Genomic DNA, 19,335 nt, shown 5'->3' with positions numbered 1-19,335 from the left:
TAGACCAGATCATCTCGGAACTGACTGTGCAACTGGGAAGACATTAACCTGTGAGGCCACGTAAACACTTACCAATAAGTAAGCTCTCTGCATAGGCTTATAAAACCGCTCATATCAGTTAGAGGCCAACTCACAGAAGAATACGTAACAATAAGAGGCATTATTAATGTGCCCAGAACCTTTTAGAGCTTTCATTAAAATGCATCTTCCTCTCAAAGGGCTATTACAGGATTAATGACTTCTACTAAAACATCTGTTAACGGTGCCCACTTCTTGGTATATTTCATTAGTGATTATTGTTTTGGAGGTGTGCACCTTCATACATTCCTACAAACGGTGGATGAGTAAAATGTGTTGAATGAGAACTTAGTTGAATGGTTGCCTTAACACTGAGCAGGCCTCATCATCATCTCTAGATTTCACAGCTCCGTGTCAGCACTAGCATGCGGAGATTTGACAGGGCTCCCAGATGGTCATTATCATCAATAGATTGTTTGTGGCTCCAATTAAATCGTTGTCTAAACATAAAATCCGGCTAGGACGGCCACAAAAGATTTAGGTTACGGGGTAACAGCCGACTGATTCTCCAACACACAGATTACTACACTCTAGTAAATTGTGTCAAACAGAAAACACAAAGTACAAAACATATCGCATCTCAAGGTTAGGACAAAGCAAACTGGAAAGCTACTGATTTAGGTCGATACAGACAGCAATATGGAAGATTACTTTTAAGTCTGTCGGATGGCTTTGAATCAGTTTGAAAGTGATGCGAGACATGCCACTATACTCTTTTCATGTTCCTACTTTTTAGTGAAATACAAGATGTTCCACTTATTTTGAGCTCATATTTTTCTACAGATGGTACGCCTTTATTTGACATCAAAGTTAGTTGGTGCGCCTTTACATGACATCAAAGTGAGTCTAACCATCACAACTTCATCACATCCCAGTCGTTTGATTTAGGGACTAAAACCAACAACTACTGATTTAAATGCAGGCTTAAACAACATTAGGGATGGGCCTGATCATTTATCAACACTTTCATTGTGGAATTGATTGTTAATTGAATGGTGTCAGGTAGGGATGCACCGATTAATCGGTAACCGAATATATTCGGCCCAATATGGCAAAAAAAAAAATCACATTCGGCCTTCGGTTGAATGAGTTACAAACAAGGCCGAAAAGTGGCGTGTGACACAATTTTTTGACGCGGTGACGTTGGGATATGTTGTGTACCTGTATAAGTGTATGAGGTTACAAGCACACACTTATTGAGATTTAGTGGGGCCTCTGTTTACATTATTGGCCTGTTGTGTAGGCTACCTGTATAAGTGTATGAGGTTACAAGCACACACTTAATTGAGATTTACTTGAGCCTTCTGTTTACATTATTAGCATATCTACTGTGGCTAAGCAGACTTTTGCCAAAAGGACAATAATTCATTTGTTGTGGGTTTATCCACTTTAACGCACTTTATTTTTTTTTGGAGTGCATGTTTTGTTTGAAGGCCTAATATATATGAAAAACTTTGTGCTTTTTTTGAAAAGCAAAGGCTACTGGAATATTTAAAAAAATGTCAATATTCAATAAAAAATTACTTTATTTGAAAAACATGTGTAAATATTTATTGTAGACTATTTATGCAATATTTAAAAAATTGTGAAAAACTGCATTCATTATTCGGTATTTGGTATTCGGCCTTCGGCCAAGCGTTTAAATTTTAATCGGCTTCGGCCACAAATTTTCATTTCGGTGCATCCCTAGTGTCAGGAATAGGGGTGTCCTGGTATCAGAAAAAAACAGTATCTGATGATATCTGACTACATCTAAACCCTCAATAAACTAGCGAGTGTAGCTTAAGTATGCCCATACCCAATGCAAAGCCACGGCTTTACAGAAAGTTTCTAATCCTCACTTCCATGGCGGCAAATAAACTACATTTCTAACAAGTATCCCTGAAGGACGAGCAAAAGCTAAGCAAGGTATAACCCGACCGAGCCAGAGAAAGCAGAAGACAAGAAGTCACGCTAAGCTAGCTTTAGTGTGATGTAGCGATTAGTGTACTTTAACAGAACTGTAGCTGCGACAGTGTTACTGTACACCAGAAATTAGCAAGTACATTATTAATGCCCCTCAACAGAGACAACTACTACTCGGAGCGTACACTTTAAAACGTCTACAATCAAGGAAAAAGCCATTTTTATTGACTTCAAGAAAAAAATAAACATACATACATACTTGGGACGTAACAATAAACAGCAATGAAAACCAGGGTAAAACCCGCGAACGTTAGTATTAACGTTTTAAATTAAAATGATCGAAAAAACGTTGTTTGTTAACAGCACTTTGATAAACTCATAGACTGACTGGCGTTAGCTTACATGCTAAACTGAATCCGACAGACTTTAAAGTCTTTCCCTATTAAGAAACAACATACATAAATCTTTACTTATATAAGCACATTACTGTCTGAGCAACTAAGATATTCAATTGTGCACAATGAACCTACAAACTGTGCTTTCTAAAACAGTGATGGGTTTATAATCTGTGGAATATGACTGATGTGTGTTTTTATGGTGTGTTCAATGACCTCTGAACGGAGTAGAAAACCACAACGTCAACCAGACCACTTATCAGTGAAGCATAAGAAACAACAGATAAAAATAGTAAGATTTCTAACAGTAGGTCTATTTGTTTTAGTTATTTTAAAAAATTGAAAGATTTCAGTGTCTTTAAGTACTTTTTGAGCACATTCATCAATATCGCAGTAATAATAACTGACAGTGAAGTGAATTAAATTTATATAGCTTTTCTCTAGTGACTCAAAGCGCTTTACATAGTGAAACACATTATCTAAGTTACATTCAAACTGGTGTGGGTGGCACTGGGTGCAGGTGGGTAAAGTGTCTTGCTCAAGGACACAACGGCAGTAACTATGATGAGGGAACCTGGAACCCTCAAGTTGCTGGCACGGCCGCTCTATCAACTGAGCCATGCCGCCCCAATTTTGGTCACAATAACCGTGATATGAAATGTTTATTTTGTTACATACCTAATATATACAACAATAGACACCGATAAATAACTTTTTTAAAATTGTTCTATTATAATCCATATGCCAAATATAACATTGTTATTCTAAAAGGTTCCAATATATATCGCAAATTGAAATTTAGACCATTTAAGCCTGAGTAATGTCAGGTTTAAATGTTTCTTCAACCGCAGAATAATATTTTCTTTAAGGTTAAAATGTATGTAAACCATTGGCTAATAACAAATGGAGAGTTTTTCCTTATACATAGTGTTGCAGATTATTGTTTTCAGTTTGAGCAATAATCACTTTTCTTTGCACACTACCCTAAAATTCTTAGTAAGTCATGCTATTATCGTTATGGATAAAGCCTAGCAAACCTCCACTATCCTCCTGAAAGCCAGCGTCTTTTGTAGTGGACGTCTGTGATTTGCATAACAGGACTAATTGTTTTTCTAAATTTATAACTGTTACAAAATAGATGACCGATAACAAATGTCCACTGCAAAGAACATTTGTTCTCAGGAGGCTCTAGCACAAATATTTCTGGGCAGGGTTATCCTGCTCAATGGCACTGGCATGGAAATAGGAGTTTAAAATATTTAAATAGCGAGTTTCCTATCTCATTAGAACAAAAACAATTTATGTCTGTAATTGATCAAGCAAATGTAAACAAATAATTACCCCTATTCTTTTATTTCATACATACGCAGTTTTTTCTCCCCCAAAAATCCCTGGGTTTATTTAATAGTACATGATAATAGAGTACATATAGCTTTGTGTACATATGGGATTGAACCCTCCAAAGCTGTCCAAGTTCTGTCAAATTCAGCACCCCAAGACAGAGCTCGTGAACCTAATTTCACCTAATCAGCTTAGTCAATGGCAACCATTTGCTATGACTTTGGTAGACATGCAAATAGGGCTTAACTATGTCTATCCTTAATTCCTCAATGTTCATGTCGAGCCTAAGTCCTCCTTTATGGCTTCAAAAACAACAATTCCAATTCCAGAGAATGTCAACCACACAGACAGTAAAGATACACCTCAAGAGTTGTTTCTTTACAGTCGGCCCGGCAAGAAGAGACATCTCTGATTGGCGTGTGCTTGCTTGGGGTAAAACTGACCACGTTTACACTGCAGGCCAAAGGGGACCAAACCAGATTTTTTGAAATACGATTTTTTTTTCCATCACACTGTTTGGATTACAAGTAAAATGTGATCTGTATCAAACTCCAGTGTAAACCCCAATGTGGCCTCAACGTCACTTGCATGCGCAGTTCGATAAAGGGAAAAAAATTGGATTCCGCAAATAAGTCGCTACTATTACTAGTACCACGCAAAATAAAAGACGCCACACCTTAAAAACCAGCGTTTTTTTACTTGAAAATAAATTAAAGTAATATAATGTATGATTGAATATATATAGTGCAGGGGTCGGCAACCCGCGGCTCCGAAACCGTCTGATGTGGCTCAGCTGCATACTTGCCAACCCCCACGATTTCTCCGGGAGATTTCCGAATTTCATTGCCTCTCCCAGAAATATCCCGGGGATATCATTCTCTGATTGTCACCCACATATCAATATTGAGGGCGTACCGTGATGGCAATTCCTTTTAACGTCTTCTACAACATGTCCTTGTCTCAGGCCATGCTATCTGCGTGCTGGCCGGTCACATGTAGCATACGAGCCCAGCAAGCACACGTAACTGACTACAAGGCATACTTGCTCAACAGCCACACAGGTTACACTGATGGTTGTGATATAAACGACTTTAACACTCTTACTAATATGTGCCACACTGTGAACCCACACCGAACCAGAATGACAAACACATTTCGGGAGAAAATCAGCACTGTAACACAAAATAAACACAACAGAACAAATACCCAGAATCCCATGCGTCCCTAACGCTTCCTGGATACATTATACACCCCCACCCCGCCCAACTCAACCGACACACGGAGGGGGCGGGGTGGTGGAGGTTGGTGTTAGCGGGGTTGTATAATGTAGCCCGGAAGTGTTATAAAACTCCCGGGCCGCACTACCATTAAATTTACGTATTAAGGTGCGGGCCGCGTGTCTTAGACCCCTGGTTTATATATAGTACGAAGCAAAAAAAACTCTGTATGCAGTGTTATTTAATTTTAAATTTCAAATGAGTTTTGTGGCTCCCATTGTTTTCTTTATTTTGTGAAACAGGTCAAAATGGCTCTTTGAGCTGTAAAGGTTGCCGAGCCCAGATATAGTGTAATATATTTGGGAGGGTTCTAATCATTTTATTGGTGTGAAGAAGGAGCGTGGATCTACGCTAGCTTTATTTTTTAACTCACTTACACACACAACTTACGCAATGTACGTAAGTTGTTTCCGATCCTTCAACAATCGCTATTTCTTGGGAAACCAAGTATAAGTATCTGCATATATCACATAGAGCCTACTATTTGTGCACAACCGACTTGATGCACTGAAAAATTCCGGATGTTGTGATGACGTATCTACTTTTGCTAGCTCATCCAAAGACGGCGTAAAAGGTCGCAATCAGATCGCATTGCCGTTTGAACTGCAGTCACATTTGAAAAGATTGGATTCCGACTTCCGCCTGATGTGGCCCAAATCTGATGGGAAAAGATCAGATTTGAAGCACTTCGGAGTGTTTAGACTAGGGTTGTACGGTATACCGGTATTAGTATAGTACCGCGATACTAACGAATCATTTTTGGTATGATACAGTCTCCGAAACGTACCGGTCCTGCACCCGCGTCGAATTCACGTCATGACATTGCTGGTTTATGAGCAGAGGAGCATGTTTAGCTGAGCACACACACAGAGTTCTTACAAGCAGACACAGTGTGTAGACAGAAAAGGGAGAATGAACGCATTTTTGTGTAAAAAGTAAAGATAAAGGTGAAGTTATAACACTGAAATGCCCTCAGGAAGAGCTGCTTTAAGACATGGCTAACTAGCTAGCGGCTAACATCCATCCGCCGTCGGCAGTGTTTTCGTGACGTCTAAATCACTAATCCTCGTCTGCATGGCGACAAATAAAGTAAGTTTCTTACAAGTATCATCCCTGCAGGACGAAGAATAGCTAAACATGCTTTACTCCACACTGTCATAATGTAAACAAACGCCATTAGTGGATCTACACCTCACACCACTGGAATGATACAAAGTACAAGAGCGTATTTAGTCGATACTACTATGATTAACTCGGCATCACAACATCTTCATTCGTTTTTTTTAAATGCATATTATGTTTATAAACTCGCGAAATATGTCCCTGGACACATGAGAAGTTTGAATGAGACCAATGTATGATCCTGTAACTAATTGGTATCTGATTGATACCCAAATTTGTGGTATCATTCAAAACTAAAGTTAAGTATCAAACAACAGAAGAATAAGTGATTATAACATTTCAACAGAAGTATAGACAGAACATGTTAAAAGAGAAAGTAAGCAGATATTAAAAGTAAATGAACAACTGGATTAATAATTAATTTTCTACCACTTGTCCTTAATAATGGTGAGAAAATAATACAATGCATATGTCAGCAGACTAACTAAGAGCCTTTGTTTGTTGACTTACTACTAAAAGACAAGTTGTCTAGTATGTTCACTATTCTATAAAAGGACTTAGCTGCAATAATAAACATATGCTTCATGTACCCTAAGATGTTTTGTTTATTAAAATAAAGACAATAACGCATTTTTTTTGTGGTCCCCTTTATTTAGAAAAGTACCGAAAAGTACTGAAAAGTATCAAAATAATTTTAGTACCAGTACCAAAATATTTGTATTGTTACAACACTAGTTTAGACTGGCAAAAAATATCCGATCTGTGCCACTTGTGGGCAAAAAAAATACATTTGGTTTTCCAGTGTAAAAGGGGCCACTGTGTGCTTTCATTTTTAACCAAGATGGCAAAAAAACACAGAATTGTGACCTCCCACTCCTTGTCACTGTCTAAGCCAGGGGTGCCCATTACGTCGATCGCGAGCTACCAGTCGACCGCGGGGGGTGTGTCAGTCGATCTCCAGCCAGGCTTTTAAAAAAAATAGACCTAAATATTAGTGATCATCAATCTTCACCAAGACGTCGCTTGAATGACATTCACGGTACCGGAGGGTCTTGTGAGATGACGCTGGCTGCTGCAAGATCATTATTATGAAAATATGACCGAGAGGAAGGCGGGAAACACTTTTTATTTCAACAGACTCTCACGCCGTACCTTCCGTCAAAACTCTAAAGGCCGACTGCACATTTCCTATCTTCACAATAAAAGCCCTGCTTCATGCTGCCTGCGCTAACTAAATACAGAGTCTCGGAAAACTGGCGTGCACAAGCAATCCCTCAGAAAGCTGGCGTGCACATCACTTGTGCACGCCAGCTTTCCGAGACTCTTATTTTGTTAGCGCAGGCAGCATGAAGCAGGGCTTTTATTGTGAAGATAGGAAATGTGCAGTCGGCCTTTAGAGTTTTGACAGAAGGTACGGCGCGAAAGTCTGTTGAAATAAAAAGTGTTTCTCGCCTTCCTCTCTGTCATTTTTTCATAACAATGAACTGGCAGCAGCTAGCGTCATCTCACAAGACCCTCGGGTGCCGTGAATGTCAATCAAGCAAGCTACGGAATTTGCCGCCAATGTTTTTCTTGTAAAGTGTATGGAAGCTGGATGAATTAGATGCCAAAAACCAACCACTTTCATGTGGTATTGTACAGAAAGGACAACTTTTTTTCTCCTCCATTTGAAAATGTGGGCGTTATCATCATTACTGTCTGATTCCAATCAATGCAAGTCATCAGAATCAGGTAATACACCAACTTATATTCTTGTCTTTGTGAAAGAAAGACATCTATATGTGTTACATATGCTTGTATTATCATTAAACACATTTAACTTGTTTACAAAAATGTCTCTTTCATAAATAAATAAATATAAATGATATATATAAGTGAGGTAGATCCCCTCGAGTTGGTCAATTGAAAAGTAGCTCGCCTGCAGAAAAAGTGTGGGCACCCCTGGTCTAAGCTATGGAAAACAATACATAAATATACCGCTACTTGTTTTAGGAATGGAGATAATAAATGGTTTGGTTAATCTGTGTTAACGCCGCGGTCAGAATCATTGAATTAGGCAATGAAACAGAATCTACTGTTAAACGTGCAAATACCACAGAAATGTCAACTGAAATTGTTGTCATTCTGAAGACCGTTCATTCGTCCCCGAAACACTCAACCGCCCCCTCCTGAACTAAACCTTAGGTCTGCCAACAAACTCCAAAGGTAATCCTAGCCAGGACAACACAGACGCATCTCATCTGCTTGTGCTGTTGTGGAAAAAACTGCCAACAGAAGACTAATGTCCAGACAGGACAGCAGATGTAACTTGAAAGGCACTCGCTTTTTCTTCACAGAGTCAAGTCAAGTGCACTCAAACACAAAGCAGCAGTCAAGCGCCCTTAAGAAACAGCAGCACACCTCCGGCCTTCACAATAAAAGCACTATGCGCAACATCCTGTCTGACTGCCTTAACCAAATGTTTCAAAAAAGTATCTTTCATGAGTTATTTGTACCTAAAGCGTTCAAGGTACAAAATTAGTATACTCAAAATACTGATTGTTTTTACATTTAAACACTTCCTCTTGGTCTACATGACATGTCATGGCGGTTGTTTGGTTTTACAGACTCTGTTTAATCGTCTCTTCAGGATGTGCCGTTTTGTGTCTTATTTACATACCTCCACTTCGACAATGTTGTAGTTTATAGCGCTTCCATAGCGAGTCTACTGACAGATATAAGTTAGAACTATACGCCTACTCTGTATTAGAAATGGCAACAGCAGAGGATTCATGTGCATGTACGAGCCAGTCTGCCACACAACAAGAGGATATAGAATCTGGGTATTATCTTCACCCAACTCTCTCCTTTGAGTCACACATTAAAAGCGTTACTAAAACGGCCTTCTTTCATCTCCGTAATATCGCTAAAATTCGCTCCATTTTGTCCACTAAAGACGCTGAGATCATTATCCATGCGTTTGTTACGTCTCGTCTCGACTACTGTAACATATTATTTTCGGGTCTCCCCATGTCTAGCATTCAAAGATTACAGTTGGTACAAAATGTGGCTGCTAGACTTTTGACAAGAACAAGATAAGTTTGATCACATTACGCCTGTACTGTATATACCTTTATATACATATATACATACATATATACCTATACTGTATATACCTTTATATACATATATGCATACATATATACCTATACTGTATATACCTTTATATACATATATACATACATATATACCTGTACTGTATATACCTTTATATACATATATACATACATATATACCTATACTGGCTCACCTGCACTGGCTTCCTGTGCACTTAAGATGTGACTTTAAGGTTTTACTACTTACGTATAAAATACTACACGGTCTAGCTCCATCCTACCTTGCCGATTGTATTGTACCATATGTCCCGGCAAGAAATCTACGTTCAAAGGACTCCGGCTTATTAGTGATTCCCAAAGCCCCAAAAAAATCTGCGGGCTATAGAGCGTTTTCATTTCGGGCTCCAGTACTCTGGAATGCCCTCCCGGTAACAGTTCGAGATGCCACCTCAGTAGAAGCATTTAAGTCTCACCTTAAAACCCATTTGTATACTCTAGCCTTTAAATAGACTCCCTTTTTAGACCAGTTGATCTGCCGTTTCTTTTCTTTTTCTCCTATGTCCCACTCTCCCTTGTGGAGGGGGTCCGGTCCGATCCGGTGGCCATGTACTGCTTGCCTGTGTATCGGCTGGGGAAATCTCTGCGCTGCTGATCCGCCTCCGCTTGGGATGGTTTCCTGCTGGCTACGCTGTGAACGGGACTCTCGCTGCTGTGTCGGATCCGCTTTGGACTGGACTCTCGCGACTGTGTTGGATCCAATATGGATTGAACTTTCACAGTATCATGTTAGACCCGCTCGACATCCATTGCTTTCGTCCTCTCCAAGGTTCTCATAGTCATCATTGTCACTGACGTCCCACTGGGTGTGAGTTTTCCTTGCCCTTATGTGGGCCTACCGAGGATGTGGTAGTGGTTTGTGCAGCCCTTTGAGACACTAGTGATTTAGGGCTATATAAGTAAACATTGATTGATTGATTGATTGATATAGGGAAAGAAGTAACTTATTGACTTTAACGGCAAACTTGCGCAAATCCCTCTAGGTAAAACTTTGGTGTGGAAAAACGACACAGGACAGAGCAAATAGGAAGAGGTATGAAGGAAGGAAAATTATTTTACAACTATCTCCCCAATGCCTCCATGGTTTGATTTACAATTTTCAGGACTTTTGCAGATCTCAAATACGGAACCAGCAGGTAGGTAAGAAAAGTTGGTTTTGCATAACAGAACCCCTTCAAGGACAGAAAGCAAACATTCAGCCTTCACAATAAAAGTTTTGGAGTCATCCTGTCTGACTACATTAACAAAATAAATGTTTCAAAAAGTAGCTTACTTTGTACCCGTAGCACTCACTGGCAGGTTTTTGTTACTGGTGAAAACTATCCACTGATGTAAGGATTAAATGTAACGATTTTTGCAGTTCTCAGCTAAATAAGCGGTAGAAAATGGATGGATGGATGGATGGATTTTTGCAGTTAATTATCAAACACTTTTGTTTTGATTCAAACAATGAAAAAAGCTTGTGCTACTCTTTATGTTGATAGTATATATATTTTGGTTATTAAGATAGCACAGTTGAAGGGGTCATGTTATGATTTATTTTCAAAATGTAAAAGACTTCCTTGTGGTCTACATAACACATAGTGGTGGTTCTTTGGTCAAAATGTTGCGCAGATGATGCTTTACAGACCGCTCTCTGACCGTCTCTTCAGGATGTGCCGTTTTGTTGTCTTATTTGTTGAGCGTTTTCCGTTCGGGCTCCAGTACTCTGGAATGCCCTCCCGGTAACAGTCCGAGATGCTACCTCAGTAGAAGCATTTAAGTCTCACCTTAAAACTCATCTGTATACTCTAGCCTTTAAATAGACCTCCTTTTTAGACCAGTTGATCTGCCGCTTCTTTTCTTTTCTTTCTCCTATGTCCCCCCCTCCCTTGTGGAGGGGGTCCGGTCCGATGACCATGGATGAAGTACTGGCTGTCCAGAGTCGAGACCCAGGATGGACCGCTCGTCGGGACCCAGGATGGACCGCTCGCCTGTATGGGTTGGGGACATCTCTACGCTGCTGATCCGCCTCCGCTTGAGATGGTCTCCTGTGGACGGGACTCTCGCTGCTGTCTTGGATCCGCTTGAACTGAACTCTCGCGGCTGTGTTGGAGCCACTATGGATTGAACTTTCACAGTATCATGTTAGACCCGCTCGACATCCATTGCTTTCGGTCCCATGGGGGGGGGGGGGTTGCCCACATCTGAGGTCCTCTCCAAGGTTTCTCATAGTCAGCATTGTCACTGGCGTCCCACTGGATGTGAATTCTCCCTGCCCACTGGGTGTGAGTTTTCCTTGACCTTTTGTGGGTTCTTCCGAGGATGTTGTAGTCGTAATGGTTTGTGCAGTCCTTTGAGACATTTGGGACTAAATAAACATTGATTGATTGATTGATTATTTACATGCCTCCACTTTCTCCACGTCATCTTTCTTGTTTTTTTTACGCTTCCATATAGAGTCTACTGATAGATATAAGTTAGAACTTGTAAATTAGTTTCTTTTGTAAAATAGCTTTCTTTTAACAAAGGTCAGAGATTTAGGAGTCATTTTCAAGTTTTATTTTATAAGATATTTTTGTAAAAAAAACATAGCTGTTGTCAGAATATATTGTGCTATGGAGCGTTAAAAAGAATGTAAAGCCAACTGAAAACCGGGTCACAGAACTGTGGCGAGATCCAAACGCTGTATTTTGTCAACCACTTGTTTGTACGTTCCGCTGCAGGATCATTCACACAAATCTGAACAAAAGTGACACGCACAATCGACGGTTTTTAGGAGCCGGGAGACGCTGCGCTGTTTCAATTCAGTGGTAGCACTAATGGCTTCTTAGCGGCTCCATGAAATCAAGCAGCTGTCATGTTGATGCATCAGCAGCGTGAGGAGGGGAAGGACGGGGCTGCTGCGCCTTCATGTTTGGCTAAACATCTGCTTCTGGGCTCTCCGGCTTTGCGGCAATAAACGGCCAAACAAAAGAGGTGGGAGGTGAAATGATCACATTTTCCATTTCAAAGCATTTACGTGTTTGCTTTTCCGTTCCTGTCCCTTTGGGCATCAGATGTGCGCTCAAGTTGTGGCTCCACTGACTCAGTGTGTGCAGCACAGAATGACTCCAGTAGGATCTATGATTTTATACAATTTCCAACAAGGATTATCTCCACTAGAACTGTATAACTAGAACATACCAGACATGCTGTGCTGTCTTGTCCATCAACTCATCTACTTTTATGTAAACAAGCTTACATTAATTGCACGGGATGACAGTCAATTTAAAATTAATTAATGCTACTTGGCAACACTATCCACTTTCCAGATTTGGCTCTAACAATAATAGGATTCAAGTCATTAACGTCCCACCAACACCCGCCCTTTATCCTTCATTCATACATAAACAAAACGCTACTGGTTTAACTTGAAATCACATTCAACTAGGGCTGGGTTTGATACAAACATTTTGTATATACACATACATACATACATACATATATAAATAAATATATACACATGTATAGTTGCATATATGTATACACACATATACACATATGTATACAAAACATATATACACATTTATGTATACAATAGACACACATATGTATTCACAACTACACCTATAAACACATGTATACACATTTATACATACACACATGTATGTATACACACATATATACAGACACACACACAACATATATATATATATAATTATATATATATGTATGTATATAAATATATACATATGTATAGTTGCATATATGTATACACATATGTATGTATATAAATATATACATATGTATAGTTGCATGTATGTATACACATATGTATACAAAACATATATACACATTTATGTATACAATAAACACATATATGTATTCACAACTACACATATACACACATGTATACACATTTATACATACACACATATAATGATAAATAATGATTAATGGGTTGTACTTGTATAGCGCTTTTCTACCTTCAAGGTACTCAAAGCGCTTAACACTACTTCCACATTTACCCATTCCCAACCTGATGGAGGGAGCTGTCATGCAAGGCGCTAACCAGCACCCATCAGGAACAAGGGTGAAGTGTCTTGCTCAGGACACAACGGACGTGACGAGGTTGGTAGTAGGTGGGGATTGAACCAGGGACCTTCGGGTTGCGCACGGCCACTCTTCCACTGCGCCACGCCGTATACACAAATTTTTTTTATATTATATATATATATATATATATATATATATATATATATATATATATATATATATATATATATACATATATATACATATATATATATATATTCCCACAGGTCAGGCATCTATTTGTGGTGGTGTGGTCGGAAGGAAGCGACGGCGATGACCAAGAAAAACGCGGAGTTGGAATATAACTACAACACTATATGTACATATTTATATACATATTTATACAATATTTACATATTTATATGATATGTAACTACAAGCTCCATTCACAGACAGAGTACCATTTCTTTTATGAGCGGTCGAGCGAATCAAAAGCGAGAAAAAAAAAAGTTTTTTGTTTTTTTGTGGCGGCCGTAATTCTTTCGTGGCGGGCCGCTACAAATAAATGAATGTGTGGGAAACCCTGGTATATATATATATATATATATATATATATATATATACATACATATATATATATATATATATATACCCTGCGATGAGGTGGCGACTTGTCCAGGGTGTACCCCGCCTTCCGCCCGATTGTAGCTGAGATAGGCGCCAGCGTCCCCCGTGACCCCAAAAGGGAATAAGCGGTAGAAAATGGATGGATGGATACATACATACATATACATACATACATACACATATATATATATATATATATATATATATATATATATATATATATATATATATATATATATATATATATATATATATATATATATATACTTACATATATATATACATATTAATATGTATATATATGTATGTACACATACATACATATGTATATATATTTTTTTTTTGGGGGGGTCAGAATAAAGCGAAAGTTACAAAGTTGGTTGTATGTACAAAGGCACTAGCGCTTTGGCAACCTAGCAAAGCAGGAAGTGCTCACTGATCAGTGGAGTGGACATGCTAACAGCCAATCAGGTAACTGATTGGCCCAACTATGCTGGATACAGAATAAATTATTGATAAAACAAGAAAAGTTACCTCTACAATGTAGCACTTTTTTTGGGGTCTTTTTAAACGGAAGGATTATTATCAACCCTCGTCCGTTCCGTATTCGGGTATACAGAAACAAAAAAGGTAGGAACTAGAGTGCAGGACTGTATATTAAAAAAACAAACAAAAAAAACGACCAAACATAGCAAATGTGCTACTTTAAAATAAAACTAATTTGGTTCAATAATATTTAGATAATACTTACTGCATAACAAATGTATTTCCATACTTAAATAGGAATAACAGACCAAATTAAATGTTACACAGCCATAACTTCCTGGCTTTAAACCTGCAGAAAATAGTCCTCAGGTGTCTGTGTTTATATTTTCACACTGTTTTGCTACACTTTATTAAGCGTTTTCTACATATTCCTTATTCTTGCACCTTCATTTTAAGAGGAGGTGTTCAATGTGATTTTAGAATTGTCTTTACACTGATAGTTTTCCTTTCTGCCTTGATAACTGAGGGAATTATAATCGGAGGAAGATTACATTTGAAGTAAAAACGTTTGCATTTGTTCTATTTTTATCCTCGTTCTTATTTTCGATAGGTCATAAAAATATTGATAAATAACACTCATATCGTGATACACTTTTCTGCGATAGTGCTCAGTCCTCCACTTAAAGGTTCATTAATTAAAAAGGAAATGTGAAACTGTGATTGTGTGTTTATAATATAAACAATTACAGTCACAGTCACACAGTTAGCCACAGTGTTGGTTAGAGTTTAACCAATAAATTGTACACATAAATAGGCTATTTTCAAGTAGAATGTACAATATAACAACAGATGGCAATTATATTGTCATTGTCAGTACTATCAGAAAACTAAACCCAACTCTAGCAATGGTTATACTGGTGGAAATAAGCAGAGCATGTTTAGCAGCCTAATGAAAATAAAGTATGCCTGTAGGCTAATGTTTCAAACGTTTCATTGGTTTGCAAACAATATGTTTTTAAAGTTAAAGTTAAAGTACCAATGGTTGTCACACACATACTAGATGTGGCGAAATTATTCTTTTATTGACCAAACAGGTAGAATTGCATCATTTCCCACGGCCCACCAAACAATATCTGACAAACACTGGTTTATATCCACCTGCCTGTAAATAACGTATCACTTTGTACTTTTATAACGTCTTGTCCACTACAAACGTCACAGACAACCTTCCATGTCCTCTATTTAACCATACACTTTCTTTCCTTTACCCACGTTTAGAAAAAATTGTAAAAACTTACAAAAGCCGTTACGTATGTGAATGTTTGTGTTAGTTATTAAATAAAGTGTGTGTGGAAGGGGGGAGGCGGATTAAAGACAGCCAAGATGGCGAATGTCTTGTTGTTTTGGAAGGGGCAGGGGGAAAAATGGAGGATATTGTAATGTACACCAGTGAGTTTCAACCTTTTTTGAGCCAAGGCACATTTTTTGCGTTGACAAAATGCGGAGGCACACCACCAGCAGAAATCATTAAAAAACTAAACTCAGTTGACAGTAAAAAGCCATTGTCACAATTGTTGGATATGACTTTAAAGCATAAGCAAGCATGCATGACTATAGCTCTTGTCTCAAAGTGGGTGTACTGTCACCACCTGTCACATCACACCCTGATTTATTTGGAGTTGTTTGCTGTTTTCCTGTGTGTAGTGTTTACTTATTGTCTTGCGCTCCTATTTTGGTGGCTTTTTCTCTTTTTTTGGTATTTTCCTGTAGCAGTTTCATGTCTTCCTTTGAGCGATATTTCCGACATCTACTTGGTTTTAGCAATCAAGAATATTTCAGTTGTTTTTAATCCTTCTAATCCGTCATGTTCGGCTGTACATTGTCTTTGCTCCACAGTAAGTCTTTGCTGTCGTCCAGAATTCTGTTTTCGTTTACTTTGTAGCCAGTTCAGTTGTACTTTTGTTCTGCATAGCCTTCCCTAAGTTTCAATACCTTTTCTTAGGGGCACTCACCTCTGTATTTTTGGTTTTAGCATTAGACACATTTTTACCTTCGCTCTACCTCCTGCTGTTTCCGACAACTACAAAGCAAATTAACTGCCGGCTGCCACCTACTGATATGGAAGAGTATTACACGGTTACTCTGCACCGACACTCAACAACTACACATCATTTGCAGACTATAATTGCTGCTTTGCAAAACATTTTTAACGCAAATAGGTTAAACTAAATCATCTCCCACGGCACACTAGAGTGCCACGGCACGGTGGTTGAAAAACACTGCTGTAGGCTACTGTTTCAAACGTTTCATTGGTTAGCAAACAATATTTTTTGGACCAATTAGGTGGAATTGCATCATTTCCCACGGCCCACCAAACAATATCTGACAAACACTGGTTTATATCCACCTGCCTGTAAATAACGTATCACTTTGTACTTTTATAACGTCTTGTCCACTACAAACGTCACAGACAACCTTCCATGTCCTCTATTTAACCATACACTTTCTTTCCTTCACCCACGTTTAAAAAAGTTTGTAAAAACTTACAAAAGCCGTTACGTATGTGAATGTTTGTGTTAGTTATTAAATAAAGTGTGTGTGGAAGGGGGGAGGCGGATTAAAGACAGCCAAGATGGCGAATGTCTTGTTTTGGAAGGGAAAGGGGGAAAAAATGGAGGATATTGTAATGTACACCAGTGAGTTTCAACCTTTTTTGAGCCAAGGCACATTTTTTGCGTTGACAAAATGCGGAGGCACACCACCAGCAGAAATCATTAAAAAACTAAACTCAGTTGACAGTAAAAAACCATTGTCGCAATTGTTGGATATGACTTTAAAGCATAACCAAGCATGCATGACTATAGCTCTTGTCTCAAAGTGGGTGTACTGTCACCACCTGTCACATCACACCCTGACTTATTTGGAGTTGTTTGCTGTTTTCCTGTGTGTAGTGTTTTACTTATGGTCTTGGGCGCCTATTTTGGTGGCTTTTTCTCTTTTTTTGGTATTTTCCTGTAGTAGTTTCATGTCTTCCTTTGAGCGATATTCCCGACATCTACTTGGTTTTAGCAATCAAGAATATTTCAGTAGTTTTTAATCCTTATAATCCGCCATGTTCGGCTGTACATTGTCTTTGCTCCACAGTAAGTCTTTGCTGTCGTCCAGAATTCTGTTTTCGTTTACTTTGTAGCCAGTTCAGTTGTACTTTTGTTCTGCATAGCCTTCCCTAAGTTTCAATACCTTTTCTTAGGGGCACTCACCTCTGTATTTTTGGTTTTAGCATTAGACACATTTTTACCTTCGCTCTGCCTCCTGCTGTTTCCGACAACTACAAAGCAAATTAACTGCCGGCTGCCACCTACTGATATAGAAGAGTATTACACGGTTACTCTGCACCGACACTCAACAATTACACATCATTTGCAGACTATAATTGCTGCTTTGCAAAACATTTTTAACGCAAATAGGTTAAACTAGATCATCTCCCACGGCACACTAGTGTGCCACGGCACAGTGGTTGAAAAACACTGCTGTAGGCTACTGTTTCAAACGTTTCATTGGTTAGCAAACAATATTTTTGGGACCAATTAGGTGGAATTGCCTCATTTCCCACGGCCCACCAAACAAAATCTGACAAACACTGGTTTATATCCACCTGCCTGTAAATAACGTATCACTTTGTACTTTTATAACGTCTTGTCCACTACAAACGTCACAGACAACCTTCCATGTCCTCTATTCAACCATACACTTTCTTTCCTTCACCCACGTTTAAAAAAGTTTGTAAAAACTTACAAAAGCCGTTACGTATGTAAATGTTTGCGTTAGTTATTAAATAAAGTGTGTGTGGAAGGGGGGAGGCGGATTAAAGACAGCCAAGATGGCGAAAGTCTTGTTGTTTTGGAAGGGGCAGGGGGAAAAAATGGAGGATATTGTAATGTACACCAGTGAGTTTCAACCTTTTTTGAGCCAAGGCACATTTTTTGCGTTGACAAAATGCGGAGGCACACCACCAGCAGAAATCATTAAAAAACTAAACTCAGTCGACAGTAAAAAGCCATTGTCGCAATTGTTGGATATGACTTTAAAGCATAACCAAGCATGCATGACTATAGCTCTTGTCTCAAAGTAGGTGTACTGTCACCACCTGTCACATCACACCCTGACTTATTTGGAGTTGTTTGCTGTTTTCCTGTGTGTAGTGTTTTACTTATTGTCTTGCACTCCTATTTTGGTGTCTTTTTCTCTTTTTTTGGTATTTTCCTGTAGCAGTTTCATGTCTTCCTTTGAGCGATATTCCCGACATCTACTTGGTTTTAGCAATCAAGAATATTTCAGTTGTTTTTAATCCTTCTAATCCGTCATGTTCGGCTGTACATTGTCTTTGCTCCACAGTAAGTCTTTGCTGTCGTCCAGAATTCTGTTTTTGTTTACTTCGTAGCCAGTTCAGGTTTAGTTTTGTTCTGCATAGCCTTCCCTAAGTTTCAATACATTTTCTTAGGGGCACTCACCTTTTTCTTTATTTTTGGTTTTAGCTTTGGACACATTTTTACCTTCGCTCTGCCTCCCGCTGTTTCCGACAACTACAAAGCAAATTAGCTACCGCTGCTACCTACTGAAATGGAAGAGTATTACACGGTTACTCTGCACCGACACTCAACAACAACACATCATTTGCAGACTATAATTGCTGCTTTGCAAATCATATTTTTAACACAAAAAGGTTAAACTAGATCATCTCCCACGGCACACTAGTGTGCCACGGCACAGTGGTTGAAAAACACTGCTGTAGGCTACTGTTTCAAACGTTTCATTGGTTAGCAAACAATATTTTTTGGACCAATTAGGTGGAATTGCATAATTTCCTACGGCCCACCAAACAAAATCTGACAAACACTGGTTTATATCCACCTGCCTGTAAATAACGTATCACTTTGTACTTTTATAACGTCTTGT

General features: G+C 38.8%; 1 protein-coding gene across 16 annotated transcripts in view; it reads right to left on the bottom strand.

The window, feature by feature from the left end:
* Window positions 1-19,335, bottom strand: part of baz2ba (bromodomain adjacent to zinc finger domain, 2Ba) — a 314,952-nt gene that overhangs the window by 294,577 nt on the left and 1,040 nt on the right. The gene's annotated exons all lie outside the window — the stretch shown is intronic.

The sequence above is a fragment of the Nerophis ophidion genome, linkage group LG25, assembly GCF_033978795.1.
Source record: "Nerophis ophidion isolate RoL-2023_Sa linkage group LG25, RoL_Noph_v1.0, whole genome shotgun sequence".
Taxonomy (NCBI): domain Eukaryota; kingdom Metazoa; phylum Chordata; class Actinopteri; order Syngnathiformes; family Syngnathidae; genus Nerophis; species Nerophis ophidion.
Note: the sequence above shows the minus strand (reverse complement) of the source record. Positions and strands in the feature narration are given on the sequence as shown.